This window comes from Gobio gobio, assembly GCF_949357685.1.
Source record: "Gobio gobio genome assembly, chromosome: 9".
Taxonomy (NCBI): domain Eukaryota; kingdom Metazoa; phylum Chordata; class Actinopteri; order Cypriniformes; family Gobionidae; genus Gobio; species Gobio gobio.
Genome location: NC_137115.1, coordinates 35,460,755 through 35,476,589, shown reverse-complemented (window position 1 = coordinate 35,476,589; position 15,835 = coordinate 35,460,755).

Below are 15,835 nucleotides of genomic sequence, written 5' to 3'. Positions count from 1 at the left end.
TAGATACATCTGAGTGTGTTGAAAATTAAGTAATGACGCTACTCGCTCGGCGGCTGCTATGACACTTGTTGCAGACTGCAGTGAAAGTAAAGCGTTTCTACAGAATAAAACCGGAAACCGACGGTAACGCAGATATGACGCCATTGACAGGCGACTCCCTCACATGTCCCAGTTCCTTGGATAAAATAGCAATTTTCTCACTATTTACAAATAGTTGGAAACATTTGGGATATTGTAAGTACTCAACTGAACAATATATATATAACACTGGCCTAGTGGTTTTTTGGATATTTTACAGCAAAAATGTTACATAGTACACCTTTAAGCTGTCATTTGGTAATGTTACAATGTGCCCCTCAAATGTTACAATGTACCCCACCTATGGGGCATGTTGTCATATTTCACTTCCATTCTTTCGGGGTAAATCAAGAAAAAAAGTATACACTGCATTAATGAAACAAAACCACAAAATTGTACTAGACATATGTGATGTGAAATGAATGTGGGAAAAAAATAAATACTCTGAACCCCAAGTGGATTTTCACAAACTGAGAAAGTCAAAAAGCGTTAGGTTGTGCCCCGTTCTCCCCTACAACATGTCAAATGCACAGCAATGTCAATATTTTCCAGACAATCCCCATTTAATTTAAATTTTTTTCCAAGGTGAAAGTCATTTAAGGCCTGTATATCAACCAAAGCATAACAATTCCTCCAAGGAAGAGATTTACCTTCATTTCACAAGTCATGTCAGCTTAGATCTTCATCATCATTGGGTGTCCACATGTTCAAATCCAAAGTCATCACCCTATTCAGGTGTCAGGTGTGAGGTTTGGAAGCAACCAAGGGCTTGAAAATGGTAAACTCTGCAGAATTCCAGAAACAAAAAAAGGTTCCAAGATTCAAATTACCACCATTTTTAATGTGCAAATGAACAAATCAGAACATTCAAAGTGCATGAGGGAAGCTACTCAACTCCATTCCTATACCCATAATTCTCCCCATAGGGAAAATATATCAAAATTAAAGTCTTTACATTAGATAAAAGTGAAATAAAAGGCTACCATAGACTCTTAATAGTCTTACCAAGGTTAAGGCAAAAGTGTTGACGTGGTCTGAATCTATTTTTTTAGGCAGCTGTTGTCACCTGCCATCATCCATGGATATAAAGAGATGGTGGAAGGAAGAAGAGACTGCATGAAGAAAATAATTAAGGGACATTGCAAAAGACATAATCTGACACCAGTTCTGCGGTGTTGTTCAGAAACATGCTACCAGTCAGTGTGCTTTTAACTCCTATGCAGGGGTAAATCTGATCTCTGTCTTGGCCTATAGTGAATGGGGGAGACTGGAGAGTGTATCAGTGATCAATAAAGCACAAGAACACTAAATGACACACTAAAAACTGTCACAGGAAACCTGGTTTGTCAGTCATTTGTGTGTTAGTGTAGTGATTCAGTTATATAGCTTTTTTAAGATATATTTATTTGATTATATTTATATATCTAGAATAGATTATATTAATTTATTGTATTTGTATAGCTAACCTATACACTACCATTCAGTAAAAAAAAATTAGCAGGTGTAATGTTTCACGATATTACTGTTTTACTGCATTTTTGGATCAAATAAATGCAGGCTTGGTGAGCATACATTTAGAGACTTCTTTCAAAAGCGTAAAAAAAATTACTATACACTATATTATTATATACAGTAGGGTGTAATTTACACGTATTCTGATTTCTTTCAGAATGCAGTGTTGTTTTAACCACTGCACATGCGGAACTTCAGTATGTGCAGAAAGTGAATGTGTTTACCTGCAGCACGGGTAAATACATGATATTTTGTTGCGAATGGAAAGTATCTGAAAAAAATGAAGGATGCAGATGTGAGCTGCTGAATTGTCCTTAAAGGTCCCAAGGCATGGCATTTTTCTATTATTTTATAATGTTTCCTGAGGTGTACTTCTATTGTTAGTATGACTTTTACATCATAAAATGTCATAATTTAGAAATAAAAGGCATTTTTTCTATACTGCTGTTTGCCCTGTGGCTGAATGCCCTGCTTCAAGAGGCGTGTCTGCTGTGAGACTTCAGTAAAAACGCCCACTGTTGTGATTGGCTGACATCTTTGCATTTTAAATGAGCGGAGGGGGCGTGGTTTAACGAGGCACGAGCTGCTGCCAGAGAGACGGATGGACCTGAGTTCACCTCACATCAGTTCTCAGCATGTCTGAACTGTTGTAGTTACTAGAATATACTTCAGGTTATTAGTCTATTTCTAGTCGGAGGGACTGTCACTCATGTAAGAAAGTTAGTAACTTATGTTATGGATCAGCGCTGACTGGAGACGCGAACCGTTTAGAACGATTCAGTCCGATTTGGTGAACTGATTCGGTTCACTAAAAAGAACTGGTTCAAAAGAAAGATCGTTCGCGAACCGGACATCACTAATGTACCAGAGACTGAGCTCAGCGATTGCTAACAAAGTTATTTATAGTAACTACTGAGTTATGAGAGCGCTGTCAGTCAGCGCAAGTTTATTGTGTTTGTATCTGAGAGTTCTGAATAAACACGAGTCCCAGTCACACCGAGTCCGTCTTCATCATTATTACCAACTTTGTAACACATGCAAAGTACCATTACAGCTGTCGAGATGAACGAGTTAAAAGTATGTGTTGATAATAGCATTATTTTAAAAATAAAATAAAAGCGTCAGTGACGCGCGTTGAGTACACAGCGCAAACAAAGACACAACAGCAGTAATCGAATGTAATCCAGTTTATTGTGGGGAAAGCTGGCTAGCCCGGATATGCTCACGCTTACCCCCCTTCTGCTTAATCTCACGGCGCGTTTGGTGCCTCCGCTGTGGGCCAGATGCAGTACTGGGGGTCGGGGATGTTGAAGGCCACCGGCCAGTGCAGCCCGAGCTTCGGCGTGTGTGAGGTTTATCTCTAAAGATGTTGAGCAGAAACTCATGACTGTATGCACATTTTAGAACCGATAGACGCGACGAGGACGTACAAAAACACTTACTCACAAGATAGAAAACACCGTTCTGTCGGGAGAGAGTGAAGCCGCAGTGTGTGCACGAATAATAAATAATTAGCTACACATCAGAAATCACTGATCACAGATCAGAAGGAACTGAAAAAAGACTTCTGTTTTCATTTGTACATCCAAACACTGAGAAACTGCCAGCATTCACTCGTTCACAACCCATGATCTCTCGAGCGTTTGCATGGGCGTGACAGATTCTCTGGGCGGAGGAAAGGGAGGTAACCATTCCTGCTTGGACGTCAAAACAGGAGACTTCAGGATTGGCTCGTCTGGCCTGTCATTTTCTCAAAGGCAGAGAAAGACAGCCAGAACTCGGGTTTACACCGAGCAACATTTCTATCCACTTGGGGACAATATTCAGGCTAGGGGAACTCATATTAATGTTGAAAAACCTCATAAAATGAAAATTTCATGCCATGGGACCTTTAAAGGGTTAGTTCACCCAAAAATGAAAATTCTGTCATTAATTACGCATGTTGTTTCAAATCTGTAAGGTTCATCTTCGGAAAACAAATTAAGATATTTTTTATTAAATCTGAGAGCTTTATGACCCCACATAGACTCCAATGTTGTTAGTACGTTCAAGGCACAGAAAGGTAGTAAACATATCGTTAAAATAGTCCATGTGACATCCGGTGGTTCAACCTTAATGTTATGAAGGGTCGAGAATACTTTTTGCGCGCAAAAACACGCTGTTCACGTAGTAAACATAGTGCAGCGATTCCAGGTTCTACGTCAGAACGCCAGCTCACTATTGGCTGACGCTGTTCATGTGAGCACAACGACGCATGCACGTGATGCTGATGCAGGAACTGGCCAATAATGAGGCGCCGTTCTGACATAGAACCCGGAAGTGCTACACTGTGTTTATTAAGTCAACAGCATAGGAGACTGACATGGAAGAGAATAAATTGTTGAATAAAGTTGTTATTTTTGTTTGTTAATTGTGAAATATTTAGATCTATGGCATTATGTTTAGATCGTGGAATGAAAGGTTGCAGTGATGAGCATTGTAGCCGATAACAGATATGTTAACTAACAATGTAAATAAGTGATTTGTTGATTATTATGGGAGTTTTGGCGAGAGTCCAAAGCTCAGTCACTGATTAACTCGCGCTGTCTGATTAGCAACTCCAGCGACTGTAAAGGGAGCGTTCTTTGATCGCTTTCTATATATTATTTAATCACAGTTTAAATAACAGATATTTTCATCCTACTAAGAGAAGCAATGTGCAGTTCACTGTTTAGTCACTGGTTTGATTAGTCACTGGTTTGAGAACATTTGAATGTACATGAATAATTACATATCAGAAATCACTGGTCACAGATCAAGCATTAGAATTAACACAGTTACTTAGGGTGAATTCAGGTTGATTGGGACACTTTTTGCCATTGAGATGACTGGGGAAAAGTGTCCCATGTTGTCGCATTACTGTTAAATCGTAAAAGTTTGTTTGCAAAGCCTGTGGCGAAATGGCGACTGATTTACCAAAGAATCCACAGTGAAATGTATCAAATACAAATAAATAATGCTCAACTGAGACATTCACATTGTTGAAAATAAATAAGCACTTTCTAGCATTAGGATACTTTGGAAGGTAATGTAATTTTTAGTCCAGTGATCCTGTATCGCTCTTCTCTCCTCGTCATCTCACTAACACCCCAGCGGGCGGGGCCAAAGTTGCAATGATGAAGTAGCCGTTGATTTTCTTCTGCAGAGGCGGTCTTTCACCTAACTATAGATAGGCACATTCCATAATGTTCGCTGTTGAGTCGTAAATGAGACGTTCACTGGACTTGATTATAATAAAAGCTGCTTTTGAACTAACAAGGAAGTTTTCAGTTCTGAAACTATATTTTCTTATAGTATGATGACCTCTTATATGTAAAAAGATTGCTCAATGCATGATCCCTTTAAAGACATGTAGAGTCATGTAGTTTGTTAACTAAACACTGTTTAATAAAAACATATTTCTCCCTGCTGTACCAAAAACAAGCATGGTGACTTTAAAACCCAATGATTCATACCCTAATCATTGTTACAACACGTATTCCTATTTCACTTATTTATGTACTTAAATTTATTTTTTTATATTGATGAATAATAGATTGTAAGCTCATCTGTGTGCTTTGTGTATGTACATTTCTGAAATGCATAGCGTGGCCAAATCACTTTAAATTGTAATGTAGACGCATGCATTTTCTGCTAAGCTGCTTGAGATATGTAGTGTGCAGTTGAAGAAAAAATACTGTTTCTATGACTCTGCTTGTGTGAAAAGCGCTTACCCCTACGGTGACCCAGTAGTTCACAACACAACGAAATCACACCACAACACAACGAAAAAGCCACAACACAACGAAAAGGCCCCAACACACTGCAGACCACTGCAGTAAAGTTAGTTTTCCTTGCAATTGTTCTATAGATTCGCCAATCTTACAAATATATAAACACTACGATCAGTTTTAAGTGTGCAATTGTATATCGACATGAAATATAAATTCAAAATCACCTACGTGCATTATAGCTGCATATTCATACTCGAAAATGCTTTGACGCGCTACCACGGCACGCCTAAGGGAACGACTGCCAATTCCACCAAGTGGTTGAAACGTATAATTTGTATTCATTAAAATTACTTTTAACATTTAAAAACAGAAATTTTAAAATTCTATAGTTTGATTGTATTGGTAAAATTTACCAAGTAATGCACAACACAACATTGGAATTTGAACATTAAAAAAGTAATTTTAATTCATTCAAATTATACGTTTCAACCACTTGGTGGAATTGGCAGACGTTCCCTTGGGCATCATGCGCTGTGGCAGCGGGTCAAAGCGTTCTTGAGTATAAATATGCAGCTATAATGTACTTAGGTGATTTTGAATTGATATTTCATGTCGATATACAATTGCACACTTAAAACTGATCGTAGTGTTTATATATTTGTAAAACTGGCGAATCTATAGGACAATGGCAAGGAAAATTAACTTCACAGCACTCAGAGAGCCCCCTAGTGGTCGGGAGCAATTATATTGTGTTGTTGTGGCCTTTTCGTTGTGTTGTGGCTTTATTTCGTGGTGTTGTGAACTTATGTATGCCTTTTAAATTGTGTTGTGTTGTGCACTACTGGGCCACACAAATAAATGTGAATTGAATTGAATTTAAAATCAATGTTCATACCGAACCATAATTTTTGTGCTGTTACACCCAATTAAAGAGAATTTCATGTTCAGTCAGCCTTTACATCACGTTGTTTATTAAATAATTTATAAATTGTCAAATTAACCTGTCAAAACATGTCAATGTCAAACCTGTGCTGTCTTAAAACATGAGTGTTTTTTTTCTTCATATTTGTTCTCTCAAGGCTCAGCAGGCGCATTCTACAATTTTGGCCAAAAGTAAGAGAGCTAGATTGATGTGTCTGCCTTGATAGATGTCCCAGAGGACAAAAGACTGACAGCATTCAATTACATTTTCTGCTCAATTGTATTTTCGTCAGGAAAAAATTTAGCCTTTCTTCAGCAAGGCCAGTGAAATACATATGATATTGTGATTGTATTAAATAATCAGCACAGGAAATAGTGCTCATGGTTACGATAGTAAGACTTTTGAATGAAATTATCTCTGAGAGGTTCATTGTGGTTTCCACAGTGCAGCTCTGAAAAATCGCCAAAATCCTGTCAAACGGCTGCTCACTTACGCAAGCTAACTGGGACAGAGTTTATGCACAGCACAGATTTAAAGCTCATTATGTTGTTAGTGCCTAACATGGTTTCTGAGCTCCACCAAACTTGTCTTATCAGTTCTGTCTACGGATAGGTCAGGTCAGGTCAACTATACAGGCAATAAACAGGTCAATTAGATGAGTTTTTTTTAGCGTTAATCATTTTGTAGTGTTGTTTTAAATGGAATGAACTTAGAGATGCAACGATAGCACACTAACAGTTTTAAAGTCCTAGCAGATAAAACCCTCTCTGATCAGTTAAGGCTCTAAATTCATCCCCTTTAAAGCAATGAAGGGGTGTGCTGGAAATTCAACAATACAATTATTGTCGGACGTGACTGTTTGATGTCCAATGCTTTTTAGGTTATATCTGGTTAGTGTTATTGCAAATGACATTGTTTCTCTTTGTTGAGTGATCCGTGAAAAGGCTGTGGTGCCCTGCCACAACCTTTTACCCCCAAACCCTGGGAGCACAGGGTCAAAGGTCAGGCCAAGGGTTTGCGAGTGGAGTTAATTGTCAGGTTATGTATATATCTGTTAGGGCAAACAAGGGAAAAAACAAACCAGTCACAAAAATACTGTTGGCATTTTACTATCATTCAGTTTAAGTTCAAACATCATATATAATTATTACCAAACATCAAAATTGAGTATTCTTTCATCTCCCAAAGCAACGGCAGGTTTAAGCCAAAAGGCACCCTCCGTCATCTTTGATGTCAGTGACATCAGCTGTATTTTTAGAGCTCCTTCTGACCCTAAATCAACAAACATTTACCCATAATACAAGATCAAGACGGGGCAGAACTGAATGCAGATCAGTCCATGCAACTCAATCCCCAGACCTTTGACCTCCATCAGTTAAATCAATTCAGATAAATATGAGTCCAATAGAGGGAGATTATTTGTTCTTTACTGACTTTACTGACTAGGGTGTTTTGTGTGATAGTATTTATTGCATTATTTTAGAGTAATTTGTCTTACCCTAATGGTGTCTTTTGAACTTTATCAGGGTAGACTAGAAGGAATTCTCTCTAACTACAGGCTCATATTGTTCGTATCTTAACCCAGCTGTGGCCTGTAATTTCAGAGATGGTGGTACATGAAAATTATGATGCTGCCTAAACACAGACATACAAATGTTTCCTGTGAATGAAGCCATCACTCCACAGGTGTGTGTGTGTGTGTGTGTGTGTGTGTGTGTGTGTGTGTGTGTGTGTGTGTGTGTGTGTGTGTGTGTGTGTGTGTGTGTGTGTGTGTGTGTGTGTGTGTGTGTGTGTGTGTGTGTGTGTGTGTGTGTGTGTGTGTGTGTGTGTGTGTGTGTGTTCAGCATGTTATGGCAGCGTTCAGGTGGAGAGATCCTGTGCATAAATCAGGTGTGAACCGCACAGGTAGTCATTACCCTCTCAGGGGTAACAACTGTTTCTCTCTCCGTCATACATTCCTCCTGCCCCTCTCCCCTCAGGACACTATCAATATTCTTCCCTTGTCAATGGCTTAAAGGAAGCTCCTCTCTCTCTTTTTCTATCTGTCAGCGCTGCGGTACACATCTGGAGCAGTGTAATTGCCCTGTAATATTCTGCCAAACATACCTTGATATCTCAATCCTGTAGATTTTTCCATGACATTTGTTTTGATAAGTCAATCCTGTCAGCTCCTTCATTCAAACACACACAGACACACACACACACAAGAATGCCTGTATGTGTTTTTTTAAGCTTATCTTTAGATAAATGATTCAAATCAGTCAAAGAATGTAGTCTGACAAAAATGTTGCTCAAAATGTTCCTTTTTTTAATGAAACATTAAAAATATTTAACGCAGTGTTCGTTTTTATGTACATTTAGCGTTATATATTGCCTAGCGTTACATTATATGATCACGCTCTTACTCATGTAAATGCTTTTAAGTGCGACAAGACACAAGAGAACGCGCTGTATGTCAGTGTCCTGTCTGTGTATCTCAATCAGATCCCGGTCTGTGCCAGTCTCGTGCACACATCGAGTTCTCTTTCGCTCTTGAACAAACAATAACAACAACACAGAGAATGTTGCCAACATGCCAGTTTTGTCAAGTATTCTCATAATAGGAGTCTTAAATGAGGTCCCATGGCATGAAATTTTCATTTTATGAGGTTCTTTAACATTAATATGAGTTCCCCTAGCCTGTATATGGTCCCCAAGTGGCTAGAAATTTTGATAGGTGTAAACCGAGTTCTGGCTGTCTTTCTCTGTCTTTGAGAAAATGAGAGCTCAGACGAGCCGATCTGGAATCTTGCCTGTTATGTCGTCATAACAGGAAAGGTCACCCCCCCCCCCCCCCCCCCCCCCTTCGTCTGCTTTGCCCACCCAGAGAATTAGGGGAAAATGGATTCAGTTTATCAGTCGCGATATCAGCACAGGCTTTACAAACAGACTTTTACCTTATGGATTCAACAGCACCGCCACAAACAGTGAATAACAGTGTTCATTAATGCCTGATCTGTGATCAGTGATTTCAGATGTGTAGCTAATCATTCAAGTTAACGCAGACTTTCTTTCGATATCGTTTAATACTTTTGTTTATGCATCAGTGAATCAAGCCAGTGACTAAACGATCAAATTCACATTGTTTCTGTTAGTAGCATGAAACAAATCTGTTATTTAAATGATACAACTAGAGAGCGATCAAAGAACACTCTCTTTATAATGTTCGGATCTGTCAATCACACGTCGCGAGTGTATCTGCACACTTGTCCAAACTGCCGTTATAATGAATGACGCTGTTATGCTGCATAAAACTCTTACTGTATTCCTGTCGATGCCGTGTTTGCTGTTAGTTGTGGTGAAAGCATTTTGTGAGAGAACGCGCTGCAATGATGAGATCACTGCATTCACACGATCAACAGAGTGTCTGTGTACTCAATGCTCATTACTGCAGCCTTTCATGTGATTGGAATAGATCATAAAATAATGCTATAGTCAACACTTTGACGATTCGTTCATCTTGACAGCTGTGATGGTAAAAAAGACGCAGTTTAGGGTGTTTAGAGGGGTTCCACAATTTCGTAGAATAAGGAGGAAGATGACAGGTCGTGTGACTGGGACTCGGTACAATAAAACTCGTACAATAAAACTTTCTCAGCAATCTTTATCCAGCCATGCGTCTCTCTGGTCCACATGCAGCCCGTCTCTCTCTCTCTCTGGCAGTGCGTGGAGATATTGTTAAACCACGCCCCCTCCGCCACATAATCTAATACTCATTTCAAATGCAAAGATGTCAGCCAATCACAACAGTGGGCGATTTCACTTAAGTCTCACAGCAGACATGCCCCTTGAAACAGAGCATTCAAGCCAGAGGGCAAATATCAGTACTGAAAAATGCTTTTTTTTTCCCTAAATGATGACATCTTTTTATGTAAAAACCATACTAACAACAAGTACACCGCAGGAAACATAAAATAATAAAAACAATCCATGCCATGGGACCTTTAAATAACGTCTTAAATGAACGTGAGAAAATGAGATGCACGTGACAGCGCGTCAGGTCTGCGTCATGTTCGGCAGCGGCCGATCTTAAAGTGACAGCAGCACTGATGATATCTGTCATTAGGGTTGCCACCCGTCCCGTAAAATACGGAATCGTCCCGTATTTACAAGCAAAATGACGCGTTCCGTATCAAACCAATACGGGATGCGATTTGTTCCGTATTTTACATAGGTCACACATAGTTCAATAAACACACAAGGATTTTGCAGTGTGGAGAATACTGATAGCAAATATAAACAAATCAATTTCACAATAAGTAGTACAGGAGCTCATTTGTGCGTGATGGCGTTTTAGCGGCTTTGTTGTCATAGCGGCGGAGTCTTGAGAACTTGCGCTGTGCCGTGTGCCTGTAAACTTGCGCGTTTTTTTAAAAACATGTCGAGCTCGCGTCGCGTGCGTCCACCGTTTAAGCGCAAGAGGATCTCCAGATAAAAAGCTGAATATCAAAAAGGTATCAATGGGTCTGTCCAGTAACTCATGATGAACCTCAGGCCAACTGCACACTTTGTGAGAAGCATTTCAGTTGCTCAGACTGACTGACTTAAAGCAACAGCGGTGACAGACACATCTGTGCTTCTAAAGGTAGCCTATAGTTTTTTTTAATGGATAATATATTAATATAATATTCCATAAATTATCAGAGCTTGGCAGACAGAATTATTATTTTTTAGACAGGTTAATTAATAGATTATAGCCTAATAAATGTAATTATTAATTTATAATTTAGCTACGCTATAATCATACATAACCAATAATCCTGTCGTATAAAGTTTATGACATTTAAAAAAAAAAATGAGATAAAAATGGGACAAATAACTACATGATAATATAGTCATAATTTAAGTAAATTAATAAAAAAAAAATATTTTTGAAATTCAAAAAAGTGATTAGTGGTTCAGAATGACTGCTTAAAGTCCTTGTGAAATCAAAATTGATCATATTTACTTTGTTAGCGCAAATTGCTAGTTTTGTGGTGAACAATCCATCCGTGCAAGTCAATCCGCATCAAAAAATTATTTGGCTTCGTAATCTTTAATCAAAATCTGAAAATGCTCCTCCCCTCTACATTGGTAGGCCTTTTTTGATGACGTCTGTATGACGGCTTGGGCTTCGACACCGACATGCCATCATTAAACACGCCCATCCAACTGCCCGCGAGCTAATAAACAGAGATGGCGAGGAGGTGCGTTTTTTGAATGAAACGCCTACGTTTCTATATCCAATCAGGTCACAGGGAGGAAAAAACAAACCACACCCTCTGTTCTGCTCATTTAGTATTCCGTTTCTCTCGGAAATACGTCAAATCACTGAAATAAAGTGGGTTGCAACTTCCGGTTCACTGGGACTTTAAAGGGACAGTTCACCCAAAAATGAAAATTCTGTCATCATTTTCTCACCCTCAAGTTGTTCCAAACATGTATACATTTTTTTGTTATGTTGAACACATAGGAAGATTACTATGGAAGTCAATGGTGCCCCCAAAGAAGCCTGGTTACAAACATTCTTCAAAATATCTTCTTTTGTGTTCAGCAGAATAAAGAAACTCATACAGGTCTGGAACATCATGAGGGCGAGTAAATGATGACAGCATTTTCATTTTGGGCTGAACTGTCCCTTTAAAGTGCACCAAATAGGCTACTAAAAAGTTCTTTAGAAATAAATAAAATAATCAAATATAAAATAATATAAAATGTGTTCTGTTGCAAGTTCACATACTTGATCTCATGTTTTCTTATGGTTTATTATTGAGCTGTCAGGTAGTCAATGTAATAATAATTTCATGACGTGTTATTTTTTGGGCCGGGGGGGGGGCGTGAATGGGTGTCCCTTATTTTGCCACACCAAAGGTGGCAACCCTATCTGTCATTAATGTTCATCAAAGAACAACGGGAACAGAGAAAAGATGATTAATCTATATTTAATTCATTATTTATGCAGTTAAGAAAGGTGTTTGATAACTATTACATTTATATATAGGCCTATGTCTAACAGGGAAGGCCACAGGTAAATAAAACATTTATTATAATGGGTTTATTTAAAGATTGTTTTAAGTTCACTTAAATTAAAAGTCGTTTTTTTAAAGCCTAATAAATGTTGAAATTGGTAGCTTTCATTTATACTGTAATGTAACGTCATTAATGTTTCATAGAGACATTAGTATCAGTGATACTGGCCTTCATTCATTAAAAGATGCCATTACAACACATATTTCAAATATGCTGTCTTTCAAATGTTTCTACGTTAATTTGGAGAGTAACTGAAATTATTACAATATCAAAATATTAAAAACTTGTGATTAATTACAGAAAACAATGCGATTAATTAGTTAAATTAGTTTTATTTATATACTTCCCAGAATGTCATTACCTTAATTTATCTTTAATTCAATAAATACTTACTGGCATTCCAATAACTTCCTATATAAAATAGCCAATTCAGCTTAAATTATTCGTTTTTCATGTCCATCTAACCACTTTTACCTGCTTACATTAATATTTACTTCTTAGACAAGTATAACTTAGTTCATAGTTTGATACTAGACTTTTAATATTATTTTAAAAAGGCCTACATTTAGTTGCAAGAATCAAAACTGGTCTCTAGTTTTCCACTGGGTTCCTGCATTCTCTCTCGGATAGGTGCTCCGATTTGTTCTAGCTATTAAATAAACAATGAAGCTTTAAAAACTCTCAAACGTATGGTCTGAAATATTCATCAGCTTTGTTAACAAAGAGAGAGCGAGAGCAGCGAACGCTCTTATAAATTCAGCAACAGAGCCGAGAATAATAGATAAGAAACCAACACAACATTCCAGTGCTCATTTCTCCATTTTCAACAAGCAAAACGGCAAATTAAAGGGATAGTTCACCCAAAAATGACAATTCTGTCATCGTTTACTCATTTCTTTGTTCTGCTGAACACAAAAGAAGATATTTTGAAGAATATGGCTGACCAAACAGTTGATGGACACCACTGACTTCCATAGTACGGAGAAAAAATACTATGGAAGTCAATGGCGTATTGTTACCAACATAATTCAAAATATTTTCCATTGTGTACAGCAGAACAAAGAAATTCATACAGGTTTGAAACAACTTGAGGGTGAGTAAATGATGACAGAATATTTTGGGTGAACTATCCCTTTAAATCATAATCATACAATCCACATGAAGATCGTATAATTATCTGTATCCCTCTTTTTTGCCTCTCCACAGGCTTTTGGGAAACCGCGTGCTTGCCGTAAAGAATGCGCAAACCCTGTGTGCCGGATGCACCGCGGGAGCAAATCACAGAAAAACACTGCACACAACTACTGATGATACAACCACAAATTCCCCAAATACTCAGATCTCAGCTGGAGAAGAAGCAACTTTATACAGTTATGATAATGCTGAAATGGTATGTGGTTTTGCGCCAGGTTTTGTAGATCATCTATTTGTCTGTGTCCTGTAGAGGACGCGGTCATCATGTGTCCTGTGTCCACTGGGAGACTGTAAGACACATTAGTCAGTTTGAGTCATATCTGCAAACGTGCACTTTTTGGGATCAAGAGTGGACTGACCTACAGCAGTGTCTGCATTATGGCCCATGCACAGCTATATTGTGACACTGAATATAGTTTTGCATGATAACATGTAATAGCCAAATGTATGGAATTATATACATGAAAATAATGTAAACCTAAAGCACTTTAAATTCACAAGCACAACAAACTGGTTCTGTGTTTAAGTACCAGCTTATTAAAATGTTTACACAGAAATATGTTGATGCTGTAAAGGCTGAAATTAGCCAAGTACTGAACACAGATAAGTGATGATTTATTATAAAACTTTTCAGATCACAGTCCAACACAACACATGGTAGCTGGGCGAAAACATCTTTACTTTCATTAAGTCAGCAGCCAACATTGATAAAATATGCTAAATCAGAGCCAAGTTGCAAAACTGCGTCCCAATTCAGTCCCGGCATCTTCCAAAAGACTAGAAGATACATGACTGACTGAGCCAGCCACACTATTTTTGACCACACCGGATCAGATCTGCTCTTTTACTGCATTTATATCAAGTCAAAATGATCATATTTACAAGATAAATTCGCCTAAATGCTACCACAATGTCATATATACTGTACATGTGGGAAATTCTTTTGAGCCATGACTTTTCGAGTTGAGCATGTAAAGAAATGTAAACAAATGGGTACTGGTCAAAATAAACATATATTTAATAATTTCTATTGTCTGGGGGTGGGGGGCTACAAATATATCTATTACTACTTTTATACTGAAATGTGATTTAGCCAGGTGACAAATTATGATTTGCCATCATTTTCTGTGCATACCTATTGTTCATCCTTTGCTCTATTTTTTTGTTGATGTTAAAAAAAATGTGTAGTCAAAAAAGATGGCATCTTTTTATGAATGAATGCCAGTATCACTGATACTAATAATGCTACTGATTGATTTTTTAAACATTAATGATAGACATTCAACATTACAGTATAAGCTATATCAATTTTAACATTTATTAGGCTTTAAAAAAATAACTTTTAATTTAAGTGAACAATCTTTACATAAACCCATCATAATAAATATCATGAACCTGTCTAACAGGAAGGAAATATACATACATTGAATAAAGTTATAAAACAGTCTGCACTTGTCACGATTTTGGGTTCTTGTCATGTGACCTCCTTGCCCTTAGGCTTGTTCGACATCACGCAGCGATGCGCAGACCGATCGGCGGCTGACTTCAAGTAGTACATGCCGGTTAGAAATTTTGTCCGACTTGATGCCGACGGCACGTGACTGTGACGTATGTCAACAAAGTGCCGCGAGAACGATTGGAGAGCAGCCGGCTGGTGCATTTTGCGCAGCTTCTACAGAGCGACTGCACAAGCTCTGATGACGACAGCTGTTCCACTATTGGCCGGATTCACTGCATGACAGCGATCACGTGTGTTTCGTGTTTATTCTGAAACCTTCTATTCCACTAATGCTCAAAAATCGGGGTTTTTTATAATGGTAAAACCTCCTTTCATGTAGTCGAGATGTTATATTGTCATGCTTATCAAAATAAAACTGATAAAAACGTAGACCCCACTTTATTGATAGTGTAGGCTTATATGTTAAACTTTATTATTGTACAAACAGACACTGTATTAAGCAGTACATTAACCCTCTCGAGTCGGCGGTCACGCTTTTTTTTCTTATCAGTGCCAAAGAGACTCAAATAACTCTGTCGTTTTTTATCATTCAGGCAAGTGTTATACATCATTATAATCTGTTAAGTTTCTTTTTTTTGTGTGTGTACAGTCACAATAAAAACAAATTGTTGTGCTTTTTGCAAAATAAAGAAAAGTGACCTCTAGCTTAGTGAATACTTGTCTCACAAACATGAGACATATGTCTAAAGAAACTATAAACCAAATCAAAAACAAATATTCTGTGTTTATGTAATCTGGTTGAAAGCAGAGAGATGTTAGTCGTTCCTGAGCGGCTCATTATACACTAATGCGACCACGCCCACGAAGCTC